Raw genomic sequence first — 18,317 nt, 5'->3', positions numbered from 1 at the left:
CTTCTGTGTGATTTGTCTAAGATTCAAAGTTAACATTCCAAAGCCCAAGGGTTTCTGGTGTTGTGGTAAAAAAATGCAAATAGAAGACGACACGTCAGCACAGTGTTACGAGTGTGGTAAGAATATTCGTAATGCCGTACCGAATGCTACCAAAGAGCAATATTACGCCAATGGAGGTCGTACGAAGACCCCATACAAAAGAATAAAATACTTCCGAGACTGGATGAGTCATATCCAAGGTCTTCGGCCGGTATATTTAGACGATGAAGTAAGGCAGAAAATCATAGACCACTTAGAAGAGCCAACCCCGCAAAGTCTACGGAAAACGCTGAAAAAAATTAAAGCTAGGGAAATATTACAAAGCTATTCCCTATCTTTTGTCTGAAATTACCGGTAGGCGTATTCCTCATGTCCCAGATATGCAAAGGGCCGAGTGGATGTTTTGTCGGCTGGATAAGGATATTCCCTATTACCCTGACGTAATTTACGAAATATTCCAGCAAATGGACCCCAACCACCCGCTGTTAGAATGGATTCCGAGAAGATGAAATGTGCAGCCGAAATCCCCCTACGCTTTTTTCAAAGCAAATGTCTACTGAGCGAGTTTTCTTTGGAGCTCCTCCTTTGCCTCCTGGTAGATCTTTTTGCGAGATTCCTCGGAAAGATCTTTTACGATGGTTTTTTTATTGCCCGACTTTAGCTCCCCGTATTTCTTTTCCTCCGCGAGGATCAAAGAAAACTCCGTGTCGTCTATGCGGCGGTCCCGCAAAGCTTGGGAGACTAAGTCGGCGATGGTGTTAGCCTTTGCTCTTGCTAGGGCTATGTGAGTGTCGTGCTTGGATATCTTGCCGGATAATTGCTTTATAATGCCTGTCGTAACAGCGGAAACGATGCCGCAGACGGCGCCGACGCTAGCCAAGGGAACGCCAACGACTATTCCAGGTCCGGTGAGTGAGGTAGCAACGCCGGTGCCTGTTAACGCCACGGACATGGAGCCGGAAGTTATCGCTATTTTATGTAGCATGCTTCGGGCTCTGGCGTACTTTTTTCTAACCTCTTCGTAGTGTTTCGCTTGCCCTTCCAAGTAAGCCAGGATTAAGTTCGCCTTGTTTAAACGAAAGTTCTCGGCATTTAATTCGTTGGGGCCCTCCTTAGGAAGTTCAGGATAAAGTGGAGGTGCTGATGGTATGACATCCATTATATATACTAATGTACGACGCCTTTGGGAATAACATAGAGGAGCAGCCACATCATGACAACCGCGATTACTGGAACTGGAGGGCCTTTAGGAAGATGTTTCCACATGCAGACCCCAGTAAGTTTGAAAGAAGACCCGACGGTATTTACTATAACGGCTCTAGGATGTACAGCAATGCGGACTTGGAGCCAACGCTGGTGGGGCAAATAGACAATCAGCTGCAGCATTCCACGCCTACGGTATCTGTGCAGCATCCCACGCCTAAGCCTAAACCCGTGCAAGGTTGGTCAAAGGAATTATTGCTGGGTACCAGTACTTATCCGATACCCGCGGTGTCATTCGATAAACACCCAAGCTTGGACTTAACGTTGAACATGCGGATCTCAAACAACCATTCCTTTCCGTTAAAGGTGCGAGATATCTTCAAAGACGTACCCATTAATCATACCACGGCGAAAGAAGCCCACGAATGGTTAAGTGGTCCTAACATGCGTTATTGGCCGCAGCAGTTGAACTTTGCAGTTTGGTGCGCCACCAGTGGCTGTGGGGTAAGCGCGAACTTGATGAAGAATTCAATATTCATGTTTCACTTCCACTTCACGGTTAGAAGAATACTACATGAAATGGGGGTGGTTGCATTACCGGGAGATGCTGCGTTCTATCCAAGAGATAATAAATACGATGTTCCAGCCTATAACAGGCTTTGTAAGGAGTTCGGTGTTGTAGGGAAGGATTTTAGATGTACTGCCGGTGCTAACAATGGTTTGGGGCATATTTGGGCTTATTGGGGGATTGGTGGACACGAGCTAAGTGATAAGGAAGTTCATGCATTGCAGTTACGATGGAACACTGGGTATCACAAAGAAACTCACGACAGTAGCACCTTCTTTGAACCAAATGCCAAGACCACTAAGGAAGTCCGCGATGGACCTCTGTTCAAAGACGAGGGTGGTAAGTATGCAGGGGCCAATCCACTGATTATTAAGATTACCAACGACGAGCAAACGAAGCAATACTTTAACTTTATACCCCCAGAAGGTAAAGGGTTAACCAAAGCCGGCCTTGCCCGTTTAAACCGCAGCATAGAAGCTTACGTGTATTCCATTTTGGGAGCTCAGGTAAATACCCGATCTAGCATAATTGGAAATACCGGCGCCGCAGAAGAGACGCGAGCCGAAGCTTTGATTCTATTCGAAAGTTCAATCTTGGAGGGTGATATTAGCAAGGGCGTACAGCGTTACCAACTAGCCATACAAAATTCTAAGGCAAGGTTGGACTATGCAGTAGCCCCGGGTTGTTGGTTAATGCCCAGTAATTTATCTATAAATACTGGCTCTGTAGTAGGATACAACAACAAACTGCAGCGAGCTACTAAGGATATGAAGTTTGGGGTGAATGACGTGAACTCTGACACCATTAGGAGGCACTTAGTCGAACAGCCTAAAAAAGTGCACCATATGCGACCACCTAAGAAAGTGCAGCTAACAAAAGAAGTATACCGAGCGCCTAAAAAAGAGGAGGAATATGACCATAACTTACTAAAGGCCGGCTTAGCAGCTGCAAGCATTGGTTTGAGCTATTATATATGGCGATGAACAACCCCTACGTAGCTGGAGTAGATTGTGTCTATACGACTTACACAGGTGAGAAAAAATACACCCAGGCGTCTTGGGTTGATGTCACGGGCATGTCCGTGAATTTGAACTACTCGGGAAAGAAGTTAATCCTTTGCAGTATTTGCATTGGAACCGCAAGTCATGCCAACGTAGGCTTTAGGTTCCTGGATGACAACGGTATACTGCAGCCTATGAGAAATAAGACAAACGACAGGGAGCCTGCGCATTTCTCCGTAGAGCCCAACCCAACCAGCGCCGAAAATCTATCGGTTTGGACTTTCCACATGGTCGCCGATTGCCATGGAAGGTAAAGCTGCAGATAAGAGTAGACGATACGGGAAAGGTTACGGTAAATAGCATAGAAAATCAAAGGGATACAGCCTATAATCACGCTACCATTAGCACCCTTACGGTAATGAGTCTCTAGATATATGAACCCACACGTAAAGGAAGAAGGCTTTCATTACTATTTAGGGGAGATTTATTACCAAGGGGATGAGTGGTTTGATACCGGAATTTGGGTAAAGGTTGGGGGTTTAGGATTGGTAATGTGTACCCTTAACGTTAACCTACGAAATAGCTGTAATCTTGGGTTTAGGATAGTAGATGAGACCAACACTCCACTATTTCCATATAGAAAAAAAGTAAATAACAGGCACTCATCACACTTTACGTACGAGGCTTCAAGTAGTAGTAGGGAAAATCAGTCGCCGGTAACTTTTCATATGATAGTTAATTGTCAATACGCGAAGCTTCAACTTCGCCCCAGCGACACCGCAGGAGGTGATAAGTATAAAGGCTTTGTTGTATTTAATGCCGCGACGTTTAAGGGTGCCGTGGTGGACGCTGTTTGGAATCATAAGACCATTAGCACCATGACTGCTATACCTTTAGTTCCGCATTATCAAGGCGGCGCGAATACTATCTTTACTTATCCCCAGTCGAGGACGCCCAGGAGGACTGACGACGATAAGCCCCCAGTAACGTACCCAGATAAGATCATCCCCGAATCTTCTTCAGGAGTACCACCCCAATAGCTACGACTAATATCCAAATGTTATTGCCCACAAACTTCAACAGTTCGCCGCCGGTTCTTAATACCAGGCTAAGAACGCTACCAAGCAGCCCAGGAAGGCCGGCTGCCATCTTTTTTCCCAAGTCAGTCAGCCCATTGCCTAATTTCTTTACGCCCGCGCCCGTAGCCTTAAGCGTGGACAAGATCACGCCTACTACGCTCGAAATAGCGACCGCAAATGCCAGCGGCACGCCATACTTCAAAAGGGCCCTTTTTATCTTTTCCTTGGTGGTAAGCCCCAGCTCCCTTTCCTTACCTTCTATTTGCGTTTGTAATTCCGCCAGTCTTTCCTGAAGGGTTTCTATTTCCTTTTGGGCTGCCTCCCTTTCTTCTTCAGGGCGAGTTTGATCTTCGATTATTACTCGCTGTCGATCTATTTCGTACTCCAAGTCTTCGACGGCCTGTTGAAGTTGTCGTATTTGTTCCTCCACCACTGCCTTGTCCAGCATTACTTGCCTTTCTCTGTCAACAGACTCCATTAATTCTTTTCCTAAGCGCTGTAGTTCTACGTCTTTCCCCGCCGCTTCGTTTACCGCAGTCTGTAACCTTTTTACCACACCGCTTTTTTCATCCATCAACTTAGTCAACCTAGCTCTAAAGTCTGCAATTTCAGCGGCATGACTCTCAGAGGTTAACCTACTTTGTTTCATGAATTCGTCTTCCAATTCTTCTATTCTGCTTTGTAATGCTATGTTATCCTCCTTAAAATCGTCAAGGAGCTTAGTGATGCCACCCTCATCTTTGGTTAGCATATCAAGTTGTCGCGTAAGGTCGTCGATGGTTATATTATTTTCCTGTATTTCGTTATTAAGCGCTTCCCTTTCAGCCCTTATTTTCTCTAAGTATCTCATTAAGCCTCCAGTCGCGTCACTATCTTTTGGAAGTTCTTCAAGTTGTTTGCTTTTTTCCTCTTCGACGGCCTCTAATTGTTCGAGACTTACCCGCTGCTCTTCTTGTACTTTAATTGCGGATCTGAGGGCATCTCTAGCGGCAGGATTCAAAATAGCTTTACGGAAGGTCATTTGAGCGGCTTCTGTTTCCTCTTGAGTCAAAGTGCTTAGTATCGTCAAGTTGGGCGTTCCCAGCGCATTTGTGACTCCTTTTGGAAGTTGGTTGTTAAGCAGGCTGGAATTCCTTCTTTGATACAGGTTGTGCCATTTTTCCCTACCCGATTCTCTAACTTGAATCTGCCCTTTATCTCCTATTTGGATGTCTAAGAGAGCCAGGTTTAGGCTTGGGAATCGCTCTCTTAGGTCCTCGATGAGGTCCGCCATTAAGTCCGACCGCACGCCAAGGGATTCCATTTCTAAGTACTCTGGAATGGGCGTGTGGGGGTTCTTAGACCTAAATTTATCTCTTAAGGAACGCATAGCATCGCGGGCCCTGACGCCATACTTGCTCAGCAATTTATCAAAAAGGCCTCGGGGGTCTACATTGTCATCAGGAAGCAGGGTTTCATATTCTTCGTCATTAATATCGACTTGGCCTTCTTCGGTAAGGGGGTCAAAATCCGTTCCTTCTACTTCCATTATATATGATAAGCTCAAAGTTAAATCCCAACGTATTACCTAAGCAGGTTGGCGGACTAAAGGCAGAACGCACCTTTCATCGGGTCACATTCACGCCATCCAGCGCAAAACCAGGAGAAACCTTGTACGTAGGCGTTCCCCGCCTAACGGATAACCTAGTCCTTTTACCCGGCACCTTGGCGTTAAGGTTCGACTTAGCGGTGCAGCCAGATACCGCAGACAAGCGCTATACCGTCAATAACGTGGGTAGGAACCTCGTCTCTAAGATGAGAATCAAGTTTGCTGGGGAATCCCTCTTAGACTTAAATAGGTACGATCTGTACACCACGTATAAGGATTTATGGTTGACGGCCTTTGACCGTGCACAAAAGATAGAGCAGGGAATTGGAAGCGTTATTCTTCGTAAGCTTCGCAGCGACACCGACCCGGCGCCTACGGAAGCTAGCGGATCGACCGCAGTAGCAGACGCAACGAGGGTAGTAACTGCGTACGGTACCAAATACGTTATCCCTTTGGACTTTGAAGTAATTACGAACCATGGCGTGTATTACCCCAGACAGTTATCCGAGTTACAGTTTGAAGTAACCTTGGCGGACACTACGAACGTCATTGGAGGCATGGACAGCGCAATTAGCGGGACTGTTGATCCTTATTCTATCACCAACTTAGAGCTACAGTACGAAACCGTGTACAGCGAAGAGCTGGCCCGTAGCGCCGGCATGGAATACAGCTCCGGAAAGGCATTCCTTTACGACCACGTAGTGATGTATAAGACGTTCAGTTTCTTGGATAAGACGGATGAGGTTATCAACCAAAGCATTAACCTCCCCCGAAGAAGTTTCACGGGGTTAATGCTGGTGTTTGCTAAGCCCTATGAGGCCGGTAAGCGCGACTCCGAAGCGTTCCACAACCCCAACATTACTAACGTCGGCGTGAATATCAACGGCGTTCCAAACAAGGTTTACTCCCAGGGAATAAAACCTGAAGACGTCTACAGGGAGGCAAAGCGTAAGTTTGGCGACCAAATTAACCCTGAGGAATTCTTTAAGGATAAGTATGCGCTGTGGATTGATATGCGCACCATTAACGACGAAGACCTACATGGTCAGGGTTTACGGTTGGTAAACACGCAGGATGGCATAACATTGGAGATCAAGCGCACCAAAAACTCCAGTGCCGGCGACAGCGACAAGATAAACTGCTACATCTTCGTCGTGTCTGATGCGCAGCTAAGCGTAGAAATGAACCAACTTAAAAGTGTTGCATATTAAGGTTAAAATATTTCTTAGATATACGATGCTACGCGTATTTGAAAACAACGACACCAAACTGCAATGCATAGTGCAAGGCGAAACTTTGTACTTCAAAGCGAAGGAGGTGGCTTTGGCGTTGGGCTATGAGCGCCCTAGAGATGCAATTAGAGCACACGTATCTGAGAAATACCAGAAAAGATGGGTTGATCTACAAGGGGCTGCGAATCACCGCTCCTTTACTACGCAACCAAATGCCGTGTTTATATCCGAACCTGGTTTGTACGAACTGATATTTAGCTCCAAACTACCCAAAGCTGTGGAGTTTCGTGATTGGGTCTTTGAGGAAGTCCTACCCGCGCTGCGTAAGACGGGTAAATATGCAATAGACAAGCGCTTCGACGGTCCAAACAAGTTGGTATTCAAAATAGAAAATGAATTCGACCTACATAAAAAAGTAGTGGACTACATCCGCAGGTTTTACCCCCAAATGCTCATAGCCCCTGGTCTAGGTGAACTGCAGGATTCGGACGGCAAACGTATAAAGTGCTGGCAGAAAGGATATTAACGCGGTCAACCCGACTTAATGATCTTGAATGCGCACACACATTACCGCGGTTTCTGCATAGAGCTAAAGACCCCAAAAGGCAACGGCAGGTTATCTGAGGATCAGCAACTACTCTTACAGAGGTATGAAGAAAACGGCTATAAGGTGCTCATAAGCAGCGACTACGACGAAATCTGCAGGGAGATCACTGCGTATGCTGAACACCTACGAATTCCCTGCAGGTGGTGTTGTAAGGTCTTTAAAACCAGTGAGACTTTGGCGACACACTTAAAGATATTTCATAGATTTGAGACTAGCGTCTGCTAAAGTCCGCTGCGCTTTAGGATCCGCGGAGCACCAATGACCAACGAAGGATCCTTCCAGGAATACCTTGCCGCAATGAAGGCAGGTGTATTTTTTACGCGGTTTTGGGGGCGTAATGCAATCAGCTGGGGGTTCGCACGTAATACAGTCCATATATTGAAAGGGTGATTAGGAATCCTGCGGCTGCGTAGGCTAGCATATACCTTTAAAAGGGGTTTTGATGATACTTAACAAACAACAAGAATGGGATTTGAGACTCTTTGCGCAAACCCCATTCTAAGAGGGTCTCAGAATGTTGAGTATAAGGTTGTTATATTGTTAAGGACGTTTATTTGTCGAGGCAGTTGAAGATATGTTCCTCTTCTCTAACGCAACCACAACGATCGCACTCTTGCCTCCAATACTCCCTTTTAGTCCACGGAACGCCTTCGGCGCGTTCAAAAGAGGGGAAAGTACGGACTATCTTCTTATGGTAATCTATGCGATTCCTTAAGTAATCCTCTTTATGCGGGCAGCGACTCATCAAATCCGCACATTGGTAGCAATCCACGCCTTCCAAGTCGTAGCTCCCAAAGAGAAACCGATAGTTGACTTCGTGTGTTTTCCTATGCGTCTGTAAACGTTGACGACTGCTTAGTATCTTATTACAGAAACTGCACTGTCTGCTTTGTTCACAGACGCCCCTTTTCAGGTGCTCGGAGGTGTTAGGAAATTCCTTATTACAGCCCTTGCAAAGCCCACAAATGCGTTTGTCTTGATGTTGTCGCATCTTTTGAACGGTACTGAATTCTTTACCACAATCCTTACAAACTTTACTAATTGGTTTCTTTGTGCAAACGCCACGACGAACGTGGTATTGTAGTCTTTGCTTGGTGCTGAACACCTTTTTACACATTGAACAGTTCATTTATACTTAAGTGTACCTTAACCACAATATAACGTATTTTTAACTTTATTGTTAACATTATGAAGTGTCTTTTAAAATAGGTCTGCAGGAGCATATGCGTATGTCGTTTAAAAGACACCTAAGAATGTTAAGTATAAGGTTGTTAAATTGTTAAGGATATATACATGAGTCATTTAAAAGATGTCTTAGAATGTTAAGTATAAGGTTGTTAAATTGTTAGGATGTCTCGTATGCTGTTTAAAAGATGTCTTAGAATGTTAAGTATAAGGTTGTTAAATTGTTAGGATGTCTCGTATGCTGTTTAAAAGATGTCTTAGAATGTTAAGTATAAGGTTGTTAAATTGTTAGGATGTCTCGTATGCTGTTTAAAAGATGTCTTAGAATGTTAAGTATAAGGTTGTTAAATTGTTAAGGATATATGCATGAGTCATTTAAAAGATGTCTTAGAATGTTAAGTATAAGGTTGTTAAAGACTATTACTTTTTTAAGAAGATACCTAAGAATAAGGTTATTTCTTTCTTTAAGAAAAGTAGTATCCTTAACAATTTAACAACCTTATACTTAACATTCTTAGGTGTCTTTTAAACAGCACACGCATATCCTTAACAATTTAACAACCTTATACTTAACATTCTGGAGTGCTGTTTAAATGACTCATACGTATATCTTTAACAATTTAACAACCTTATCTTTAACATTCTGAAGTGCTGTTTAAACGACTCATGCAGCATATCCTTAACAATATGATAACCATACACTTAACATTCTGAAGTGCTGTTTAAACGACTCATGCAGCATATCTTTAACAATTTAACAACCTTATCTTTAACATTCTTAGGTGTCTTTTAAAAGACTCATGCAGCATATCCTTAACAATTTAACAACCTTATCTTTAACATTCTGAAGTGTCTTTTAAATGACTCATGCAGCATATCCTTAACAATTTAACAACCTTATACTCAACATTCTGAGGTGTCTTTTAAACAGCACGTGCGTATATCTTTAACGATTTAACAACCTTATACTCAACATTCTAAGACATCTTTTAAACAGCTCTACAGCGGATATCGCATAAGTCCTTAACGCTTTCTTTTGCCCACGTTGCCATCGTTATCAGCGCGCCAAACCGTTCTGCGCGCTTCAGACCGCACATTTCATCATACAATTCCTGCACGCGCTCCCGCAGCCGATCGATCTCCTCCCTTTGCATTTCTATGGTGTCTCTTTTATCTTTTGCGTCGGCGGCAATCCTTCTTACTGCGTCCACTGGGTCCATCGTATATATAATGGATCCGAACCATATTCCCTGCAATGCTCTGATAGTAGGACCCACCGGCTGCGGAAAGACCCAATTCGTAGTGGAGCAGCTATTAGGACCCTTTAGATACCGCTTCGACTATATCGTGTTATTATGCCCCACCTACGTGAATAACCGCACCTGGGAAGGCATAGGAGTGAAAGATGACGACTTCTTTGTGGATATCTTAGATCCTAATGAGTTATCCAGCCATTTGAAGTTTTGGCACAAGCAATTCCCCAAGGACACGCAGACACTCCTCATACTGGATGACATTGCCTGCGGGGACGACGTAAAAAGACGCACTTCGGAGTTGGTGAAGCTTGCCTTTAGCGGCAGGCATGACAATATCAGCGTTTGGTTGCTTTCCCAGCAGCTTACCAGCGTCTCTAAGCCTTTTAGGGAAAACATAGGTTCACTTGTCGTATTTTATACTCCGAGCCGGAGTGACCTGGAAACCATCTTAAGCGACTATGGAGGCGAGATAAGCAAGGAACAGTTGCATGAATACATGCGGCATTTAAAAACGCACCAACATTCCAAAATGATCTTCTCTTTGAGGTTTCCCTACACGGTTGGAATCTATGATTCCTAATGTATATGGACATTGAGCAGCTCTTAGATGAAGTCCCCACACAGTTAGACGAAAGTAACCTCAAGGAACAACTTAACATCCTTGTGTCTTCGGGGAAGTGCAAAGAAATGATAGGCAAGGAACTTACCCATGAGCAGGTTAATAAGTTTTCAGAAGAGGAAGTCAAGAAGTTCCATAAGAGGTACGAGGCCGCCCTTGCAAGTAAGACCACGGACGCCGTAGCAGATTCCGCTATCCGACTTGCGACTAAATTGCTTGGACTTGCGCTGCCCATAGACGACGTGGAGCAACTGCGGAAGGACATAAGCGAGGACTATGTCATCGCCCAAGAACTTAAGATAACCTGTGGGTGGTTGTCTTTGAAGTGCGGTAAGTTAATGGCAGTCGCCTCTGCGGCTTTGCACGTAGCTCAGCATGTCGACTTGAAGGAGGTACTAGGTTCCTACGGAACATCTTGGAAGGACTTCAAGAAGGACAGAGAAGTCGAAAAGGTCTTCCAGGCAGCACTTGCTGAGGTACCTGATCAAGTCGCCTCAAGTACTTAGTCAAGTTATCCTTAAGTACTTAGTTAAGTCACCTCAAGTACTTACTTAAGTCATTCTCAAGTACTTAGTCAAGTCGTTGTCAAGTACTTAGTCAAGTCGTCCTTAAGTCATTGTCAAGTCGTCATCAAGTTACTTGTCAAGTCCTTCAAGTCCTTAGATATAAGATGAGTGGCACCGAAGAACAACCACCCGTAGAAGATACCAAGATTACCAAGGCTAAATCTCCAGGCAGAGTCGCTGCCGGAAAGAAGCTCGCAGAGATGAATAAAAAGAACAAGGCAAAAAAGGAGGAAAAGGTGGAGGAAGAGGAATCCTTTATTAATCCAGGCTACGTCATCGGCGCGTTAGGAGTCGCTATAGCAGCAGGCAGCCTCTACTTACAATGGCGGGCAGCAAAAAAGGTAAAACCACCAACATATCACGCACCCGTGGAACCGACTGTTAGAAAAAGTAAGATCCCTGAAATGGAATAACCTTCTCGCTTTGTAATATAATGTCGACCGCGTTGTTGAAAACTGTTGAAGAAGCAGCTATCATTACTTCCATCGTTGCGGGTATTGGTTGGGTAGGTAAGAAAGTGCTCAAAGAAGACTTTACTGAAGACCCAAGCAAGAGCTTCGCTAATTTTGCTAAGATGACCGCTGCCGTAGGCGGGGCTATCATGCTAAAGGATTACCTACGGAAGGAAAAGTACCTCCCTACGGCGTAATATATAATGGCTAGCGTGGTCGTAGGCGGAGTCGTCGCGGCTCTAGCATTCACGGGAGCTAATTATGGCGGTCAATATTTGGATAGATTAGTTAGAGGTGACAAAAGCGGAGACTTAGCCGCTGAGAGGAAAAGGCATGATTTAGCGCTGGAGAAATATCAGCGGGACGTGGCGGCTTGGAATGAAAAAAGACAAGCTTACAGGGATTGGTTGGACAAGAACTACCAAGACAAGATGCAGGCGGATAAGAACTTCGAAAATACAGACTACGCCTTTAAGCTCTATGCGCAAGCACACCCCGACTTTAGAATGAGAAAGCCTCAGTTTAAGGATTACTACCAACCGTCTAAAAAACAAAAAGACAATGAGCTGGTATTTGTTGGCATCGCAGGGCTGGCGGGAGGCGTGGCCTTGGCGTATCTAATATAATGATCGTCTTTTTGGAAAGCGACAAGAATAACTTTACTACTTATTTGAATCCCCCCATCCGCGCGGAAAGGGTTCGGTTGGTTAGTTGCTCTTTGTACAATTCTTGGTATAATTTAGTCAATGGCATAGTCAACGTACTTTTAAGATATTTGCCGGGCGCCTTAAAAGGCGCCCGGCAAATATCAAGGTGAAATGCTACCCGATGGACATTACACGCCAATCACCCTTGCTAAGGAGCTCGCCAAGCGCGGTTATACTCTCACCACAGGATTGCCACACGAAATGACCCTCAAACATAATATGCCAAACTATTCAGTAACTTTTGGAAAGTCTGACCCATTGGGATCTTTATTATGTGCCTCGGGCAAGACGATTACCGACGCGGCCATACCTGTGAAATGGAAAGTCGCATCCTCTTACGAAGTCTATTGCGACTTGGTCCATAGTTACAACAATGGAGAAAAGTCTTCTCTTATGTCCAAGTTTCTACCCAAAGGTAATCCATTCGACCTGGTAGAATACACACCCATTTCTTTGAGCTATGACTTGTCTCATTTGGTAGAAAGCATAAACATCACCATTAAGGTGGACGGAAAGACGGTGGATTTCAACGGGCGAAAGATCAATCTCGTCCTATCCTTCGCTTGAATCAAGCGAAGCGCGATTCTATTCATATAATGGGCCGAACTGAGGACAAACTTAAAAGGATTTACTATGGGCCCGAAGGCTATTGGAGAGGAGCGTCGGCTATTAAGAAACTCGCGACCGCGGCCAGGGTATCAGAAGAAACGGCTAAGAACTGGCTAAGAAAACAAACCCTCTGGCAGGTTTATCTTCCCGTGCCCAAGTACATTCCCAGGCCCAGCTTCACCGTAAATACCCCCAATGAAGTTCATCAGGCAGATTTGCTTTTCTTGCCGCACGACAAGGTGAGAAGAAAGACCTATAGGTACGCTTTGACCGTAGTCGATATCGCAAGCAGATACAAGGACGCCGAACCCATAGCCAGCAAGGATTCTGGGGAAGTCGCAGAAGCCCTAGGTAGGATTTATAAGCGCGCTATGAAATGGCCTAAGCTGCTGCAAGTGGATGCGGGGACGGAGTTCATGGGCGTGGTTACTAAGACCCTGAAAGACCACGACACCAAAATTAGGAAAGCCGAAGCAGAGTACCACAGGGGTCAGAGCATCGTCGAAAGATTTAATAAGACCCTGGCCGAGCGTCTCTTTGGGTACCAGTATTGGAAAGAGCTGGAAGATCCCTCCAAACGCAACAGGGAATGGACACAGCGGCTCCCCCAGGTCGTCGCGGCTTTGAACAACGAGGCGGCCAGGGCTACGGGAATGAAACCCAAGGATGCCATAAAAAAGAAACACGTGGAACACAAGTCCTACGTCAGAAGTTCGAGGGCGGTCGGACTGAAGGAAAAAAAGCTCCCCCGCAACATAGTGGTCAGATACCTCTATCAGCCGGGGGAACTCGAAGGTGGCAGTAAGAGAGCCACGGATCCTAACTGGTCTCTGGAAACGTATGAGATTTCGAAGTCCGTCACCGAGGAAGGGTAACCTGTGTTGTATTACCTAGATGGCCCAAGTCGTGGATTTGTCATGGAAGAGCTGCTCATAGTCCCCAAAGACTCAGAGTAGCGCAGCTCCGCGCGCCCGATTGCACTCTAGGCATGTCAACCTTACGTTGCCTCTGCAATGGCCGCGTTTGTTGTTGATACGATCCACGGAGAACTGCTGATCGTCATTTGGGTCAAACCTCCATAGTAGAGGTATGTTACACTTTGCGCAGCGGGCGCCTTTCTTATAGACGTCGTCCACGCATAGGTCGAACGTCATATTTTTTTCTTCGTCGTGCCGCTTATAGCGAAGGAGTTTCTTAGCAATGTTCTCCTTAGCTATGTCCTCTGGCGTCTTATCGTAACGCAGTTGCGGACCCCAGCTTCTTTTCAACTGTTTGGCATACTCCACACGACTTACGGCGGTGTAGATAAGGTTGCTCCAACACAGCCGCTGGTCTATGATCCATAAGGTTTCTCTTATGGTAAGCCCTTGCGCGCTGTGGACTGTCATGCAATAGCCCAAGCGCCAGTCTGGATGGGAGGTAATTCTTTCCACCTTTTCAATGGGCACCCAGGCTTTATCATGCGTTACTGCGTTTTGCAGTTGGATGTCGGTACCGGGTACGCAGACGTCACGGCGCTGCATGCGGGTGTCGTGGGGTTTATAGCAAACAGGTACGGGATGCGTAGGGAAGCGCTCTCGGTGTATATTTAGCAAATCCTTTTGTATGCGAGACTGTGCTGCGCGTTTGCTGCTCAGCACCAGATCCTTTGGATGCCACGTGTAAAGGAAGTCCTCGTAGGACTTCGCTCGTGCACGTTTGCGCAGTGTCTTGCATTGGTCGGCATCACTGAGCCCCCTTAATTCTGCTTTCAGGTTTCTTATTTGATCCTTGCTGCGGTAGTCGGCGTTAATTTCCTCCGCATGGTCTACCATTTCTTTTAGCCATTCGTGGGGCATCTCTCCGGCTATTGGAGAAGGCTGGCAGGGATCTCCGGCGAATATTACTTGACACTTTCCACGGAGGAATTCTACGAATTCTTTGAGGATTTCCAAAGGTACGGTGCAGATTTCGTCCCAAAGTATCACCGGAGGTATGTCGTGGATGGCTTCCGGCACCCACTTTTGGCCATTCCAGCGAAAGAAGCTGTGGTAGGTCTGCGCGTCGTGGCCCTGACTGCATAGTTCTCTTTCCAAACGGTGTGTTGGCGTTAGCACCTTTATCTTAGGAAAGAGTTCCAAAACACGCGTCGTCTTACCGCTGCCTCCCGTACCGTAGAGGTAAGAGAAGCGTTGGTAGGAAATGGGGTCCTTTACGGTTGGCATGGGCCTCATTGTGGGCATTACGACGCCCCAAGTATTTTCGCCGCGATATTCCACGCGTGCTCTCCATGCTTTTATCTCCTCATCTTTAACGCGCCATTGACCACTTTCCGCCAACTCGTCGTCGGTGTAAAATTCCTTCATCTTTTCTAACACTTCGGGCTTTACGTACAAGGAATCCGTGGCTACGCGCGGGATGTCCTCTTTGTCAAACCGCAGGAGCATCGCGAGAAGGTTAATGTGCGCGTAGGCTAACATGCTGGCACGCAGATGATAATACTGCGGTCGATGGTCCTGGTAGTAACACAAAGCATTCCATTCGTGTAGTTTATCATCTACGAGGTAATCCCATTTCTCCACGGATACCATTGTTCCTTCATCATGGGCGCGCTTAATAAGGAAACTTAGTTCGCCTTCGTCTGTTATCAGGCGTCGCTGCATGTGTTTCTCGCCCTCCTTAGCGCCCTGTGTGAATTTTCCTATGACAACGCGTGCCGTGGGGTTGTGTTCTGGTAACCATTTGGTAAAGGCGCTGTGACAAAGTATGGCTTCATGCGCTGTGTATTTTAAGAGTTTACGCTCTTCGAAGAACTTCAATAGGGGTATGGGTATCCATTCTTTCTCCTGCAGGTGCTTCCCGTACCACGCATAGATTATTGGATGTAAGTTTTTTGTAAATTTCCAGCTGGTTAACCGTACGAACCCCGTTGCTGGGGCGTCGTAGTGACCATCCAACGCAACACGAAAGAACTGTGAATCTGGATGTCCGTAACGGTCGTAATATTCCTTACAATCTCCTAGGCCTTTGAAGCTTGCGGGGTAACAATGTTTCATATCCAGCGACACGTATTCGTCTTCATCGTACTCCATGTTCCACAAGCCACCATGGCCGTGTTCTACACAAGCTTTAGCTATATCTTTGAACTCCTCCGGTGTGGATTTCCACCCGTTTCTTTTCTTTGCGGCTAAGAAGTCCAAACTGCGGGAGCTAAGCACTTCGTCGGAGAAGTCTTCCCCTAAGGTCTCACAGGCGCTTTGAATGCGCAGCTGTTCCACTTCAGGACGATACAAAGTGCCGTCTTGCGTCATAAATTGACTTCCTTCTGAATCCATCAACCAAATGGAATTCTCATGAACTAATTCTGTCAATGGTGACTTCTTGTAAACGCGCGTCTCCTTCTTCTTTGGGAACCTTAACTCTCTCCATGCGTGTGCGTTGTGCTGATAAATGACTATAGGAGCACCTCTGCCCCCATACTTGTGCGTCCCAGAGTAGATAAAACCGTCAGTGATATCCTTGACGTGTATGCGCCTTTCTAACTCGGTTTCCAACTTCTTGATGTTTTCGATGGTTCCTCCGGTTTTACGAGTAGCATGCTCCCATTTCCTGATGGCTTCTCTTCTCTTTAAGGTTAATTTACCACCGCGGGAGGAATCTTCGAAGAACTCTCTAACCAGCTTCCCTACACAGTTACCTGGATGGCGCATTGGTTTTAACTTTTTAACATCCGGCGTCTTTATCTTGTACGCACCGTAAATAACCACGGTAACCGGGTAAGCAACTTCGTAGAAGAGCATGTCTATTCCCTCAAGTGCTCCCGGTCGCGTGTCCTTGTTTAAAACAAACAGGTCCTTCCTGCCAGACGCCCGTATTGGATTCCTGCCCTTTTCTATTATCCACTCGCCGTCTAAATACTTTATAAACGTCAACTCCAAACGGTAGTCGCCTTCGGGCATCAAATTGATTATCCTTTCTGCTCTTTCCTCGTCCATCGTCTCGTCTGTATCTCCCTCCATAAATGTCGTGAAGGCAAAGTCGGCGTCTAAGCGGTCCAGCACCTGAGTTCTGAGCTTGCGCACAGTTTTATTTCTAATGCTTTTGATGGTATCCATCTATATATAAAGGATATTTTAACCTCCGTTTGCGGTACCCAACACAGCAGCAGTAAGGACTTGTCGCGCGGGAAATCCCGTAAATCTGCTGTACCCGCGTTCGTAATTCCGCGGGTTAAACCCGCAAATATACGGCATCGATCGCGAGTCCCCCTTACTGCTGCTAAGTTTCTAACTTGAAGGCCGACTTTCCAATAACTATCAATGTAATTATAGTGGGGTTATATATTCTGATTCAATCGTACATTGCTACGTCTTCTGAGGACAGCGTAGACAACGTAACGCGGTTCTTCATGTTGTTAAACGCGTGTGGAGATCAGTTAACGACTCCAAACGCTTGTGAGGCTTGGATGACGATCATTAAAGGAGTACTGAGGATTCTAGAGGACAAATGCGACCTATTTCTGTTTGCCCCCGATCCACGCTCGAAAACTGCCCCGTCAACCAAAAACCAGAAATTGAAGCACTTTTGGGAAGACTCTGAATAAATATACGTTCACAAGGAATTAGAAATTGAAGCACTTTTGGGAAGACTTTGAATAAATATACTGGAAGCTGAACTACTCTGAAAAGCTGAATTTTTTTTACTCAGTGTACGTCTGTTTAACTTCACTATTATTGTTAAACCTGAGTAGATTAGTGAATTTTCACCAACGATATGTTTTATATTTGTTTGAAGTTTCGTGAACAGAGATATGACAACAAAAAAGGCCAAATTTACCTGCCAACATACATTTCTTTGTAAAAGCTGTAAAGGTTCAAAAACTCATACATTCTCTGGATTATCGACAATCTTCACGAAACTTTAAAATTTTACGAATAAGAGTAAATGAGTAAATTTTACGAATATCAATATGGCAATGCAATCTCAATTTTTGCGTTGCATGACGGCAACGATGTCTCGCAACGCAAAAATTGTTGCAGAAAATCAAAAAGTTTGAACTTTTCTCTGCAACATTTCCGGAATTTCGAAAACTAATTTTGAAACTATTGATGGTATAAAGGCATTTTTCAAGTATGTTTTAGAAACCAGGGTTAAGTTATGAGTCACAAAAAAAACCTCGAGTCATTTCGATGTTTGGTTCCCGAGTTATGAAGGTTGAGTTTGTGTCACGCAATACCGTCACGTCTATCTAAATAGCGATCAAAGTAGTCAAAAAAATTACTCTAGTTGAACGATTTTCCCTTAGACACGTTTTAAATATCTAATTAAAGTACATTTAAGTGAAATATAGTCAAAATTACTAAATATTCAATCATCTTAAGCCTTTGAAATTTCGTCCGCCATGATGGTGTACGTACCAACTTGGAACACCAAGATGGCCGCTCCATACATTTTAACCACAAATTGCGTCATGTTTACTCCCCTATAAATCCGCAACGAAATGCTTTACAGCCTCGAAATTTGGCCAGAATATGTAGTTTTGACCGCTTTACAAGATTATGAAACTTTTATTTTATTATAATGCGAATTTACGCTTTTGAAATTTGATGACGTAGGTGAAAACCAAG

At 45.1% G+C, this 18,317-nt stretch overlaps 1 protein-coding gene across 1 annotated transcript in view; it reads left to right on the top strand.

Moving 5' to 3' along the window:
- Positions 1-2,078: 2,078 nt before the first annotated feature.
- LOC116298140 (PHD finger protein 14) overlaps positions 2,079-18,317 on the top strand; it is a 34,471-nt gene continuing 18,232 nt past the window's right edge. The window contains exon 1 of the mRNA XM_089036505.1: positions 2,079-2,149. The gene's annotated coding sequence lies outside the window, so the exon portion shown is untranslated. The remainder of the gene's footprint in view (positions 2,150-18,317) is intronic.

Source organism: Actinia tenebrosa, unplaced genomic scaffold (genome assembly GCF_029948245.1).
Source record: "Actinia tenebrosa isolate PJP-AT-01 unplaced genomic scaffold, QUT_ActTen_1.0 PGA_scaffold4__44_contigs__length_22323623, whole genome shotgun sequence".
Classification (NCBI taxonomy): domain Eukaryota; kingdom Metazoa; phylum Cnidaria; class Anthozoa; order Actiniaria; family Actiniidae; genus Actinia; species Actinia tenebrosa.
The sequence above is the reverse complement of the archived record's forward strand: the minus strand, read 5'-3'. Positions and strand labels throughout refer to the sequence as shown.